Source organism: Crocodylus siamensis, chromosome 8 (assembly GCF_052110815.1).
Source record: "Crocodylus siamensis isolate JL-2025a chromosome 8, ASM5211081v1, whole genome shotgun sequence".
In the NCBI taxonomy this organism is placed as follows: Eukaryota; Metazoa; Chordata; order Crocodylia; family Crocodylidae; genus Crocodylus; species Crocodylus siamensis.
Genome location: NC_143402.1, coordinates 39,567,851 through 39,581,995, shown reverse-complemented (window position 1 = coordinate 39,581,995; position 14,145 = coordinate 39,567,851). Strand labels below are relative to the sequence as shown.

Genomic DNA, 14,145 nt, shown 5'->3' with positions numbered 1-14,145 from the left:
TTCAGCCTGGGATGCCCGCAGTAGCCACACACACCCGGTGCTAGCATGTGAAGGTTGCAGTGGGCAGCACCAAGGAGGCCAGGAGGAAAAAAGCAAAGGGATGGTTTGTCCAGCCAAGGTCACGCTGTAGCAAAATGGAATCAAGACACAAATCTGAGGAGAGCAGCATTTCCCTTCCCTGCTCCCCTCTTTCTTTGTTTGGGCTGCTGTCTTTGTGATTCCCCACTGGGGGACAGGCTCTCTCTGATTCCAGACTCAGAGCCCAGACAAATATGTTCCGAGCTCCCATGGCAGGACAGGCGCTGAAACCCAGCGTGCATGTGAAGGGTGTTTTTCTGGCCAGTTGTGATTTAGTTAAAGAATCACAGCGGAACAGGTTTAAGGTGAAAGCTGCTGTTTATCGCTAAAATCCTCTTGTGGTTTGGGTGGCTAACGGATTTTCACTGCATAGCTCCATAGGGTAAGAATCGCCCAAGGAAGGGACTCATGTTCCCCTCCCTCCTCCTTCTTCGCTCCAACCAAGCTGTCCGGCTGCCTTTCCCTCATCCGTCACCTCGCTGCAGTATTGACAAGCTACAGCGATGGTGCTGAATGAATCAGAGAGATGGAGACAACAGAAGGAGTCTCTGCATGTCGCTGCCGCTCTGCCAGCCTCCAGCCTTCCGTATCTCAGCCAAAAACTTCCCCAGGCAGCCTTCTTTTGCTCCACTGCTGCTGCTGCTCGCCAAAGCTAAACCCTAGGCTGATGCCCTTCTGGTGGAAAAGGAAAGGAGAGTAGAGCAAAACCAAGAGGAAGGAAAGGAGACAGGGAGAACTGCAACAGAAAGCAAAGGTAAGACATAGTATTTCTATTGTACTGGGCAATGGGTTTTTTGAATGATGAGGGGGAGGGAGTGGGAAGCAAATGGAGTGTGTTGGGGAGACTGTATTGATTTTGGATGTGGTTCTGGATATGATTCTGGACATGGACACATGCTCCAACCCCAGCCTGTATCTTGGAGTCTGACTAGTTTTGCATCTGATGCTGTTCACTAGGAGACAGACCCAGGTCCTGCAGTGCCGTGGGTTGTGCCCACTGTTTTTAGACCGCTTCATTTCAATGGGTTCTCTGGGTGCATTTATCTGTGTGCAATTGTTATATTGGCTGGATGCAGGGAGAGTGCCTTCATTAGAGAGATTTCAGGCAGATATACAGTGTGAAGGCATTTGCATTTGAGCTCTGTGGGACTGAAGGGTAATGTCTGTAGTGTGCATAGCTGTCTGGGCTGCGATGCTGATAAGCTGACTATCTACCATTATGCATAAGTAGACATTGCCTTCCATCTCCAGGAACGCATCCAAGCACACACAGAAATAGTGCATGCCTAGCCCCTCCAACCACAAGCGTCTCTCTGAGTGTACAAACCCAGCCCTCCCCACGTACACCCTACAAAACATATCCATGTTCCTGTTCACATACTTGTGCCGCGCCAACTGCATGCAGCCTTCCATAAACCAATACACAACCCTGTGTACGCACTCCAATCCCCTGAACACATTAAGGTCCTATATGCTCATAGTCCCACTGCACACACGTGTTCTGCCTGTAGGTAGGAGGCTGCATGCAGTGAGTGTCAGTTTGCATGTGCAGTGAAATGCATATCCACAACTTGATTGTGCAATGGAGATTCCTGCTGTTCGGGAGTCACACCCTGGAAATGGACATGCAGTCCACAAAGGGACCCAAAAGCCACTTCTCTAGGTGGACAAATGATCTTCCTGGGTCATGCATGTGGATATACTGAGACACTACCACAGCATCCAGGAAATATATGTGTATTCCTTCACACACACTGACACTCTGCAGTTGTACGCTGCTCTGTGTAAACATCCCCTCCAAAAAGTGTGCGCCTTGCTGGGTGTGTACACACTGTTCTCAGCAGTGCCAGCACAATCCACCCTATGTGGAGACACATACACGCACACAAGCATTTCAGCTCTCTTTAGAAAAACAGGCAGCCCTTTTAACTCCTGCTGCTCCTCTAGAAAATACTGCACAAAGATGTAGGCCCTGGAGACTTAGTGAACCCTAGTCTGTGTAAGCTCGGCTTCCACTTCAAAGCAGAACTATTCAGGGCTTTGCAGCAATGCATGATATTCTGTGCAGCACTGGTCAGTGGCTGTGGGCTTCTATAGTGTCAGCATTTTGCTCTGGGAAGGGAAGAGGAGAGAGGTTATAAATAAAGGACCATCTTATGCAGTCTTACTGTGCTGCAGCCACCATGGATCAGTTTCTGTGGGAATAGCTTGAAAAACCTTTTCTTGAATGTAGATTCCCAAGGGACTGTAGCCTTGCTTGTCAGCTACTTTAGCACTGGAGAGACCAGCCTTAGATACTCAGGGGAACTATAGCAATGAAAAGGCATTAGTTGTTCCCCGTAGAACAAGATCTTTACTGGGGAGCACTTTAAAACACTGCAGCTTGATCCCTCTAAGACAAGATCCTCACATATAAACCCTACTCTGAGGCACTGCATTGGGATTGGGGGTTTCCATGCTATCTTTGTGGCAGGTCTCTAGTTGGATCCCAGGGACTGGGAGAAGGGTTCATTTTCTGTCAAGTTCCTGCCCTTGATCCTTTCCCTACTTCTCCTCTTCCCAGTGTTAATAGAAATTTGTTCTCTCTGTTTGTTCAGACTTGAATATCACATGGGTCTGCAGCCCTGGGGTGGAAAAATAATTGTCTCTGGAAATGATATTGGGTCACATTAATAAAATACAAGATTCTGTACAATGAAAATGACAAGATCTGTGTTTGCACCATGTTCCTTCTCTTTTGTGGCTGTTATTTCAGAGGGAACTTCTTGTATCTTTGTAATGATATATTATATGCACTGGATTTTTAAATGGAGACCTGTTTTCTCCATTTGATGGATGAGGGATGGTATTGATCATGCTGGACATTATCTTGAGTGTTTTGTTTCACATGGGACCTAAAGGGCTGGAACACCCCAGCCAGGACCAACCTGCCATACTGGAGGCTATAAGGGGGTACTAAAGCAGGCCTTTATCTCTTCCCACAAACCCTTCAGACATTGGTCATTGGGAGCAATATGTGGCCAAGTGACCTCCTGGGATATGGTCCTTCCCTTCCATGGTGGCTATGCAGCACCCAAGTGCCTCCCTGGGGAAGAGGGATGGTGGAACCACAGCTGAACTGCTAGACCAGGGGTTGGGCAATTATTTGGACCAGAGGCCCACTTAAGGAGTTGTGGTGAGCTGTTGAGGGCTGGGGGAGGGGGGGTGCTGGCCCAGCCTCAGCTCCCCATCCCTGCTATTTATACCCCTGGGGCTGGGATCACAGGGCAGTGACAGTATAGGGTCAGAGCCCAGGACAGAGCCCTGTAACAGGCATCAGTTACATGGACAGGGGCATGCTGGGAGTGGATTGTGGCTCTGCCCTGGGTCCCAGCCCTGCTCTGTCACTGCCTTGTGATCCCAGCCCTGCATGCCCACCCCACACCCAGACACTACTTCTTGCTCGTCCATGGCCCCATCCTTTCTGTCCGGTCAAGCATGCCCTGCCTGTGGGGATTCTGGGCCAGTCTCCATGGAGAACCCATCCAGCACCCCCAGTGGTGGGTGTGGGGTGGATAAGCCAAGGTGCTCAGGCAGCAGGGCCGGGTCTGGCAGCAGTGGCAGAAACACTGGGAGCAGCAGCCGGAAGCATGAGGACAGAGTGAACTGACACCACAGGGGCTGCTAGGAAGCTGAGTCTGGCCGCCATGCCACCCCTGCCCCACCACTCCATTGCTCAGCCCCACAAGCTGTAGTTCCCAGCACGTCTGAGAGATGCGTGCTGGAATAGGATTGGCTGTGCTCCATTCCAGGTGGCACCTCTGTGCCCGGCAGCAGTGGGACTGGCTACACATGCTATGGCCCAGGCTGCCCCCCTGCCCCTGGGCTAGACAGGGATGGGTAACCTGCTGCAGGCCACACAGAATCACTTGGTGTCTCAGATCTGGCCCGAAGGCTGTATTTTGCCCACCCCTGTGCTAGATGGTCACAGCTGAGGTACCAGACTGGTCACAGATGCCAAGAGGAGGCATCAGGTGCCTCCTGTCTCCTTGTTCACATCATCCCTGCTTGGGTGACGGTTCAGCAGAGAGGGTTCTCTCCTCTTGCCGGTTCCATCTTGTCTGTTTGGCAGTTTCCCCCCATCACTCGCTCTTTTCCTCCAAATCCAACTTGTGAACATGGGTGAAACAAGCTTTAGTGATTGGAGCTCAGGAGACCGCAGGGGTGAGCTTGAGGTTACAGAACAAAATGGGGAACAACACCACCAACCTGCAGAGTGACCTTTGTGTGGTTCCTTAAGAGAACCCCATCAGCCTCAATCATGCAGCTATGTGCAGCAGTCTGGAGATATTCTAGTTGACATTAGTGCCTGTCGCTGAAAGAAAATGGGGGGAATATGTTTGTCTCCATTGTTTCCCCCCACATCTCTCTAGGCACCTACAGAGGGAAGAGTCACATTATATGGGCAGAGTTGAGTGCAGCACTCAGGCATGCCTAGTTCACTTGATGTCACCTTGCTGCCTCCCCAAAGATCTGGGAGTTGTGGGATGGCTCTAAGTTTTTAGTCCAATGATGCTTGGATCTGAGCATATATCACCTAATCAATCCTCTGCTGTGGCAGGGGTCTCAGACACTAGTGGCACTGCAGTCTCTCCTGTTCATTGCCTGTGGCGCACAACAATTTGGTCTCTGAGGATGGTAATGCTCTCATCAAACCCAGGTTATTGGGCTCAGCACAGGGGCAATGGGGTGACATGTAAAGCTTGTGACATACAGGAGGTCGTACTCAGTCTGTGTTGAAATTCTATAAAATAATTAGAGTTATGCTGTACACCACTCCCTCCTCTTTGTTTGCTGCCCTCAGGACAGACATAATCTTCCAGCTAATAGCTACTTCAGTCCTAGTTCTGTTTAACAAGTGCAGTGGGGGTTCTGGAAGCCAAGGGAAGCCAGGACTGAATGGTTCTTGCATCTGGGAGGTGAAACTGTTAAGGGAATTTGCAATGGCAGCCAGCATCTTACCCCTCTAGCTCTCCACTTTGAATGAAGGGCTACAGCAATCAGAAGAACCTGGGGCAGGAGGAGACGTCCAAGGCCATCAAGTCACACCCCTTGCTCTGACATCATGGGTTCAAGCTCCTTCTTAAGACCAATTAAGATTTTGCACCCTCTCCCTCTCTTTGAGGCTGTTCCAGAACATCACAGCTCTGGTAGCGAGAAGACACCTAATCTTCTGCCTGAATTTATTCATGGCCAGTTTACACTCATTTGTTTTTGTGCCAAAATGTCCTTTAGCTTAAACATTTTCCCCCTCTCTGGTATTTACCTCCTGAGGTATTTATAGAGAGCAATCATCTCCCCACTCAGCCTTTGCTTTGCTGGGCTGAACAGCTGTCATCTTTCAGTCTCCTCTTGCATGATTGACTGCTTGTTCCTCTGACCATCCTTGCAGTCCTTTTCTACACCTGTTCCAGTCTGAATACATCTTTCTGGAACATGTGTGATTGAAAGGTGAAACCATCAGATGGTTCTTTGGCTATGAATGTACCAAAGACTTTTGGGGTCAGACGTACTTAGTGGCCCAGTGTCTCCATAACAAATCCAATAACACAGCAGTTGCCCATAGCAGCAGCACCAGGGCTAGGGACAGACATTCAAAAAACCTGAGCCTGAATTGATTCAATCTTTGCAGGTTAGTCTAACCTGGTTAGGCTGAATTGGTTTGTAACCAGACAGACATTCTCTCTGGACTGAGGAAATTCAGGCACATGCCACAGTGGCTCAGGCTAGAAGCCAGGGGGTGCTACAACAGCTCTCCCTTCCCTTGCACAGTGCTGAGCTGAGGGGGGTGTGGTCAGGCTTCAGCAGGATGGTTTGATTAGGGAGGTCTGCCTGCAGGGTCCCAGGCTTTTCCCTGTGGACTGCTCAAGGGGCAGTGTTCCCAGACCCCAGCACCTTGCTAGCACTCTGAGGCACGGGGGTGTGCAGTATATGCATCTGTGGGTGATACAGAGCTTTTCAGTCTCCCTCCCTGTTTCTTTATACTGTCTGCAGCAAACTGACAGGCAAGTAAGCCAGCAGGGACCTGATTACACTGTTTATCACCTCATCAGCAAAACAACAACCTCTCTTCATTAGTTAAAACTCTTCTTAAACAGCTTACCAGCTGACCTGTTGATTAGCTCCAAAAAGCCCTAAGCAGTCACTGTTCTGTCTGCTGGACCCAGGAAGTTGGACAGACACACACACAGACACCTCTTGGCATTAGCTAGCATACCACATGCCCAGAATCTGTGGGGCTGGGGTACATGCTGTGGGAGATGGGAGGGAGGGAGGGGGGTGGGACTCCTGCTTGAGCAGCAAGCAGCAAAGGGTGGGGGGGGGGGAGGAAGTAGGGCAGGGGGAAGCCAGGCAGACCCTGCTGTGCTTGCAGTCTCTGCCGGAGCTCTAGCCAGGGAGCAGAGGGAATGGGCCAGCCCTGCTGTGGAATAGAGAGCCCTGCCCAGCCCAGAGAGCATGCTTGGATGCTGGGGGAGTATGGGTTATCTTAAACCAGCAAGTGGTCTGGGACAGACATTGCATAAACTGGTTTGACCCAAATCAGTTAAGTCTGATACTACATTCAACTAGGTTTATCTTAAACCAGCTTCAGCTATTTTGAAACTTGCTTATGTACACTGAATATCTGTTCTGTTACAGGTTTAAATCAGTTTCTGATCACTTAAACCAGTTTATGTGTAATGTCTGTCCCTAGCTCAGGAGAGCAGATAGCATGATTTTAAAGAGTGACTTCGAATGTCATCCATATGCCTGAGGTGCCTCTCCAAGGCGAGAGCTGAGGCAGGGCATGGGGCAGCATTCTGTGGGCAGCGGAATTCAGTCTCCAGGGCTTGTCAGTCACATAGTATCCTTTGCTAGTGCCCAGTTGAAGGAAGGATCTGAAGGGGAAAGGTGCTGTTATGAGCATCAAATCTCACTGCAGTTCTAGGGCTTGAGTCTAAGAAATGAGAAGCCTTTTTTGTTTTATTCAGGGATTTAATGCACGGCTTTTTAGCTGGTGTACTCCTGGAGCCAGGGTGACTTTCCCCAGTGGCACATCTGGTCCCCAGTGCAAATTACATGTTCTAGCATGGCTCCTTTCCTTTTCCCACCTCCTTTCTTTGCCTTGCCATTGTTCCTAACTCCCAAGGGAAACATTCCTCCAGCTGTGATGCTCTGGTAGGTTTAGAATGGACATGGTTGATTGAGTTGCCCCAGGCAAGAACATTTGTTGTACCAACCCAGCTTTACACTCCACCTCCCCTCATTCCACTCTTCTGTTCTAACCCACTCTGGAGACAAGAGGTCCCATGCTTCCATGTCTGCTCTTCCCAGCCCCTCATGAGCAAGGAGGATTAATGCCCAGTGATGTTAAAAAGACTTCTACACTTCTTGGCATCCTCTCTCCATCTCTCTCTCTTCAATTAATCAAAATCTGGCTTCAGCAGTTAATCAATAGTGAGATTTATCTCTTGAATGCCATTATTGATTGCCTGGGATGCCTGGTTTTGTATTGATAGATATGTATGCATGGAGATAAGCTGGTAAGGCCTTTGCCAGGGCTCTGGCAGTTAAAGTTATGGAATGTGTTGTGGCCAGAACTTCTGTTGGTGATCAGGAAGGCCTGTTTCATGCCAAAAGTATATCAGAACAATAAAAGCAGAACTTCTTTTCTGAGAGGGCATGCAGGTCTCACTGGCCCATTGGGTAAAGCTGGCTAATTATCACTTGCATGCTAAGCTTTGTCCTGCTTCTCCAAACCCAATATTAACATTTCAGCAAAGCCTGGGCTCCTGCCCTTATCTTGCTGCTGAGACATTACTGCCTAACACCACCTGCAGCTTCTTCACTTAGCTTCTCTTGTCATATCCATACTCAGCCCTGCCTTTGGAGAAGCTTTCTGGGCTGGTGAGGGGAACTGAAGAGGAATGAGTCACTGCTTCAGGTAGGCACTGTAACTGAGCTAGCCATGGCAGTGCTTCTTCATAGTCTATGTTATGAGCTGCAGGTGTCTTACCACACTCAAAATCGACAGCTGCTGCTGCTCCTGCTTCAGTGTCCTTGGAAGGAGAAAGGCTGCCTCAGCACAGATCCTTCCCTGGGAAAGCAGAAATGCTCAGCTGAGTGCAAGTGAACAAACACCTTGGATGGACATGCTGACTAGGGCTGTGCAAAATTTCGCCAGCTGTTTTGATTCGACACTGTTTTGACTCATTTTGAGCTTGGAACAGTGAAATTGAACCAAAATGAAGGGCTTTGAAACAGCCTCAAAACCAAATGGGGCTAGTCAAAGCATTTTGAAAATTTCAAAGCATTTCGAGTTTTGAAGCAGCCAGCAGTGAAGTGGTGAAAGACGGGGGAGAACCCGCCATCAGGAAGCTGATAACAGCACGTGGGAAGGGAACTGAGCCCGGGCTCAATTCCCCTACACAGCACTAAATTGGGCTGGGGCAGGGAGTCAGCGCAGCTGGGCTGACTTCCCGCCCCCCAGCTGATCTAGCACTGGGGATGGGGAGCTGACTCCACATCCCCGGCCAATCTAGTGAAATGTCAAAACAGAGTCGAAACAGCCTCACTGTTTTCACAAAGCAAAACAGAACAGCTATTTCGAATTGAAATGAAATTTGATACAAAACGCTGTTCCATCAAAACCTTGAAACTCAAGGTGAAATGGAAAGGTGCCATTTCGCACAGCCCTAATGCGGACACCCAAGTGAAAGAATTTCTCTGTTAGCTGGTTCTGTGGTGCCAGAAAGCAGAGCTAATGATAAAAGAGCAGCTGGGGGACAGGATGGGCCTGGCCCAGTGTTTGGAGTTGCTTTCCTTATTTTCCTTCTAATCCCAGCTGGTTGGCCATTGTCTCCCTTAGCCAATGTAGTCAGGGAGCAACGTGCTACTTGCCAAGCCCTGAGCTAGTAAAACTGAGCCAATGTGTAGGCTGTTCACTTTCCTTCCTTCATGGAAGAAGGGGCGTGGACTGTGGTTTGAAGTCCCCCATATTTGAGATAGAGGAAAAAACCAAAGTCAAGTCTTTCGTAGAAGAAAGTCACAGAGCATGTGCATGTCTCTCCCAATAGGCTCCAGCAGCACTGAGGACAAAATGGTGGCCATCTCCAAACCCAGAGAGCACTCAGAATCTAAACTGATCCAGTGCATATAAATCAAGGGGCACCATTTTGCAAGCTGCAGGTACTGTGCCAATGCCATGTACATATGTGTTCAGATGGAGGATTCCAGATGCTGATGGTTCTCCAGGAAGGAACTAGAACCAGGGTGGGGGGAGGGAGGGAGGGCAGGTTTCAGAAGCTCTAGAGGGCCTCTGCACAAGATGTTTTGGTAGCTGTACTTTTCATTCCCCATTCCCACCTTCCCCCAAGATCTGTGCTGCCAGGAAGTATGTTGCAGTCTCTGAAGTACCTGATTATCTGCAATGACTCAATAGGGGCTCCTAGCAAGGCTTTGGGTGATACTAGTTGAGGGGCACTTATAGAGAGGGAAGGTATTCATAGGGTGCTAGTTTCAAATGGCCCTAGGCTGGGCAGATATTCCCTGGGTGGATATTCCCTGTGGCTCTCAGCTGCCACAGCTTGTTAATGTAAATAAAGAGGTTAGGCCATCTTTAGGGGCCGAGGAGCTTCTAGCTGGACTCCTACTTGGGTCCTGCTTGGCCCAGGCTCCAATTCCTGTCAACCTCAGTCACCTCTCTGAGACTCTGACCCTTCTAGACACCAGCCCACTCCACGGGGCTCCAACCAGTCTGGATTCCTTCCTTACTTTCTTGCAGGTGCCCCAGCTGTCTTGGCTTTAGCTCACTTATTCTGGCTGCAGGCCTCTAGCCCAGGCCCATCTTTCTTGGCCTCAGCCTCCCCAATGTATCATTTTCTGGGCCCTTAGGCCTGTTCCATGCATCACAGAACTATGCCCCCTACAAGCACCCTTGGCCTAGTCAAGAGCTGCTCACTATCAGTCTCAGACACCCTTGGCACCCCTGCCCTAGGGCAAGACTGCTCTTGTTTTGTGACAGTCTCTGGCCCTTTAGCTAGTCTCACCAACTAAGCCCAACTGTTGGGCTGCTGTCTTCTGCCTTTAAAGAGTTTGGGCTTCAGCCCCATGTAGCCCACTAGGTCCAAGACCCTGAAAGTGCTCTATGCTGGGTGCCTCTTAGGCATCCCTGTGGCCTCCTATCCACCCTTATCAACCACATCCAGTCCTCCATCTCTCTATACCAGCTACAATGCCCTCCTCATAAACCCCGACCAAGATCTCCCAGAGTCCCAGCCATTCCTACCCTGTAGCTGCTGTTTCTTGCAACTTCCCCAGGTACTGGTACTGCCTGGGTTCCCATATGTGGCTACCTAGGCTAGCAAGAGCTCCCTCCCAGAAGGAGCTATGACCAGACTGAGCTCTCTGATTGAGGATCCAGACTTTTAGTACACTAGGTTCCACCTCTTTTAGGTCACATGGCCTTCTCTTTGGCCAGGGGTTCCCAATTAGCCCAATGCTCAACCTGCCCTCAGGTGTTGCAGTTTAAACTACTGAGGGGCAGTCACTGCCCTCTCCCCTGCTGTTCTTCAACTCCTGGTAGATTTCCCTGGCTTTGCATCTGAAGCTGCTTAGCTGCCTGCCTGCTTACAACTCTTTGCTGGCTCCCTTCCTCTCAAGTAGCAGGGTTTAGGGGTCCCTGCTACAAGCCCAATCTATGCAAAGATTTCTGTAGAGTTTGCTCAGTGGTGTCTGTGAAATGAGCTAGGTGGCTTCAGTCCAGTTCCCATTGAACAGGGATCTTCATATTCACTGCAGTGACAACTGAGACTTATGGCAGTGTTGGTAGAGAGGTCAAGGACTCAAATGGCCATGGAGACCCAGCTGTCTCCCTGCCCTGGGGCAGTGCCACCCAGCCTGAGTGAAGACCATGCTGTCCTTGAAGTCTTTTCGGTCACAAAGGCTATATGGTCCTCTGTGTTAATGGAGCACAGCCAAGGTGCAGGGGTGTTCATGGTGAGAATTAGAAATCAAGCTGGGGTTCTGCTATATCAAACTCCTTGTATTTATACTGCAGCAAGTTGTGCCTGTGTTATGCCCCATGCTGCATAGGAACACCTGTCACTGCAGCACAACCTGCCTCGGACTGCTTTACTCAGCTGGGTGGCATAACTCACTCTCACAGCACACAGCACAGCAATACTTATGCCACATGTCCTGCATCCTCTGCTCTGTTCCTCTCAGATCACACTGCCTGGTGCTAGCACTCCTCTCTTCTGAGCTAAATCACAGGCTTTGGCGCAGACAACTGCCGTCCCGATCATCACAGGCATTGCACTGCACAGCCCTGATTTGTGCTGTATTGTGCAGCAAGAGGCACTGTATTTTCTTTTGCTGGACTTCAGAGCTCTGTGTTGCACCATATCCCATGCTATGGGGCATAGGAGCCATACTGGGAGATGGATAGGCTCTGAAGCTGAAGCAGTACTCTTCCGAGTAAAGCAGGGCAGCTGTGTATATACGGCATCCTGACTATGCAAAGACAGAGGCAGTGGTGGGTGCTCTATTTGCATTTAGTTCTCTGTGGCAGGGGCTGCAGTAAGCTGGGACAAAGCCTGCAGGGAAGGCAGCCAAGCAAAGCCCCTTGAATGTCATTCTAAGAGGGGAGGTGTGTGGCAGAGCACCTTTGGGGTGCTTGCCACTTGAGGGCTCTCACAGGCTCTGAGAGGAGCCTGCTTCAGAGTAGCAGCACGGGAAACCTACCCCAGGAACTATTTTAAAGTAGAAGGCGTGTGGCAGGGCACATTAAGAGAAGAGCCAAACAGCCAGCCAGTGGGTGCTTGATTGCGGTGGCCATTTTAGACCTCTGTCTGCCCATATAAACACGGCAGTTCACTGCTGGCACCCTAGGAAGTAAGGTTGTCTGGCTGCAAGGCTCCATAACATCATGGAGGTAAGGGCAGGAGCTGTAGGGGATGGTTTGGAGGCTCCTGGTCCTGGGCATGACCTAAAACTGCATCTTGCTGGGAATGGGTGGTCTGGTGGGGCTCTCAGTGGCGTGGGAGCCCCTAGGAAATGCCAGGCCAGTTATCACCCCAGTGAAAGGCAGGTAGGGGTGCTTTAGCCCTAGACCTCACCTTTGGGTGGGTTACGTAACACTGGAGGTAGTTGGGGCCAGGCATAATTGTGGCCACCTGAGCCCACTAGGGATGGAAGCCCCATGGCCCCAGTGAGGGGGAATAGGCCTAGGTATGTCTCCAGGTGCCTGAGGCTGTAGCTTGGGCCAGAGGCTGAGTAAGGGGGCTCAGTTGGAGAGATGGGGGTGAGTCCTGACCCTAGTAAGTCCTCCACTGCTAGGAGGCTGAGTTGAAAGCAAGATCTATAGTGGAGCACAATGACATGCTGCTTCGGGGGGGAGTGAGAGTCCCCATGAGACCCAGAGTACCAGTTGTGGTATGGCATAAGAATGGCCTGGTGAGGGGTGCCCCTAGAAAGGGGGAAGAGAGGAGGGACCCCAGTGCGGGGGAAGAAGAACCAGAAGGTTGGAAGCCCAGTATGTTTATATGTATAGCGTTGCACTGGAAGGGGCCAGGGCAAGCTTGGACCTGGTCAGGTAATTGGCTGGCCACTACCCCGGTAAGGGTTGTGGGAGAGGCCCAAAAGATGGTATGTCTGCCACCCAAGGTGTGAGCTAGCTAAAGCCTATGGTCTAAGGGGCCCACTCCAAGAGGGAGCAAGGCAATATAAGTGGTCAATGCATAAAGGAGACCCAGTGAGAGGGTTGAGTGTGAGAGGCCCTAGTGAGAGGAGGGTGGTGTGAATGTGTGTGTCTGAGGCCTGACAACAAGGCCTCGGCTTGGTCTAGCTGTAGGCCAGGAGCACTGTCACCTGGATGTCCTCTGCAAGGCTTGGGCTGTGGTGTAGGGGAGGAATGGAATTGCAGATGGTGCCCCCTGGCATCAGGGCAAGAATGGGCAGCCTTCTGCCTTAATATCCTAATTGACAACAAGGCATGGCAGGGGAGTCAGGTGGGTGACGTACCCAAAGGCAAGTGGGTAAACTAGCACTGTGGCTAGTTGGGGAGTCCCACTTTGCCACACTCTTCCTTAAAATCTATGCCCTGGGTCTTGTCTGTGAAATGTTTGCCCCTGAAACTGCACATATGGTAGCTAGAGCTCTGTCACTGAATGAGGAGCTATTATTCACAAATAGCAAGGTGGGATGAGTTTTGGTTTTTTTTCTACAGGCCTCCAAGTGCTAATAATGGCTGTGAGCCTTCCTGTGGGACTCCCATTTCAGTCACGTGACCTAGAACATGTAGAAGAGACACCCCAGCTGTTAATGTGATTACTATTCCCCTGATTTAGCTGCAAGAACAGTACATTTGCCAGAATAGGCACAGTGATCACTTGTGATCTTTGGCCTACCTAGTCATGCAACTTGGGGCAATTTTACTCTCCTCTGCTGCTTGTATTGTTTGCTGACTGGTTTTTAATAGTCTCAGTGGAAGCTGGGCATGATATAGTTAATGTCCTGTGGATTTAATCATATTTATACTGGACAGTCTGACCAGTCACACACACTCTTGCTTAGCTCTGGATGACTACAAATGCTAGACAGAGGTGGTGAATCTTGCCCTCAGAAGGCAGTAAACTTGGTCTCTGAAAGCCTCTAATAAAATACTCTTTCTCTAGCTTTCATTTAGCAATTGCTAGTGAAACATGTTGGCCACAATTGGCCAATGTAAAGATGCAGAGAGAGAGGAGCCATGTCCTATAACTCCAGGTTCCAAAGCACAGCGTTTAGTAAATGTGAATCAGTCTGTTGGCAGCCCCGGGCAGTTGAATATTCTGACTGCAGTAGCCAGAGCATATTGAAGAAGGTGAGATGCTGTGGTCTTCAGTAGATGATCATCATGTAGATGCTGAATGGTCTTCAGCTGTTGCCCCAGATACAACATAGTGCAACAAACCAAACTAGGAGTGACAAAAATATGATTTAAGGTAGACCTCACTGCAGTGATCAAGGAAAGGCCAAAACCTCTTAACTAGTTACAGAAGGCTTGTA

The 14,145-nt window shown here is 50.0% G+C and overlaps 1 protein-coding gene across 1 annotated transcript in view; it reads left to right on the top strand.

The window, feature by feature from the left end:
- The first annotated feature begins 383 nt into the window (after positions 1 to 383).
- The window catches only part of FRMPD3 (FERM and PDZ domain containing 3), a 161,493-nt gene continuing 147,731 nt past the window's right edge, over positions 384 to 14,145 (top strand). The window contains exon 1 of the mRNA XM_090060452.1: positions 384 to 832. The gene's annotated coding sequence lies outside the window, so the exon portion shown is untranslated. The remainder of the gene's footprint in view (positions 833 to 14,145) is intronic.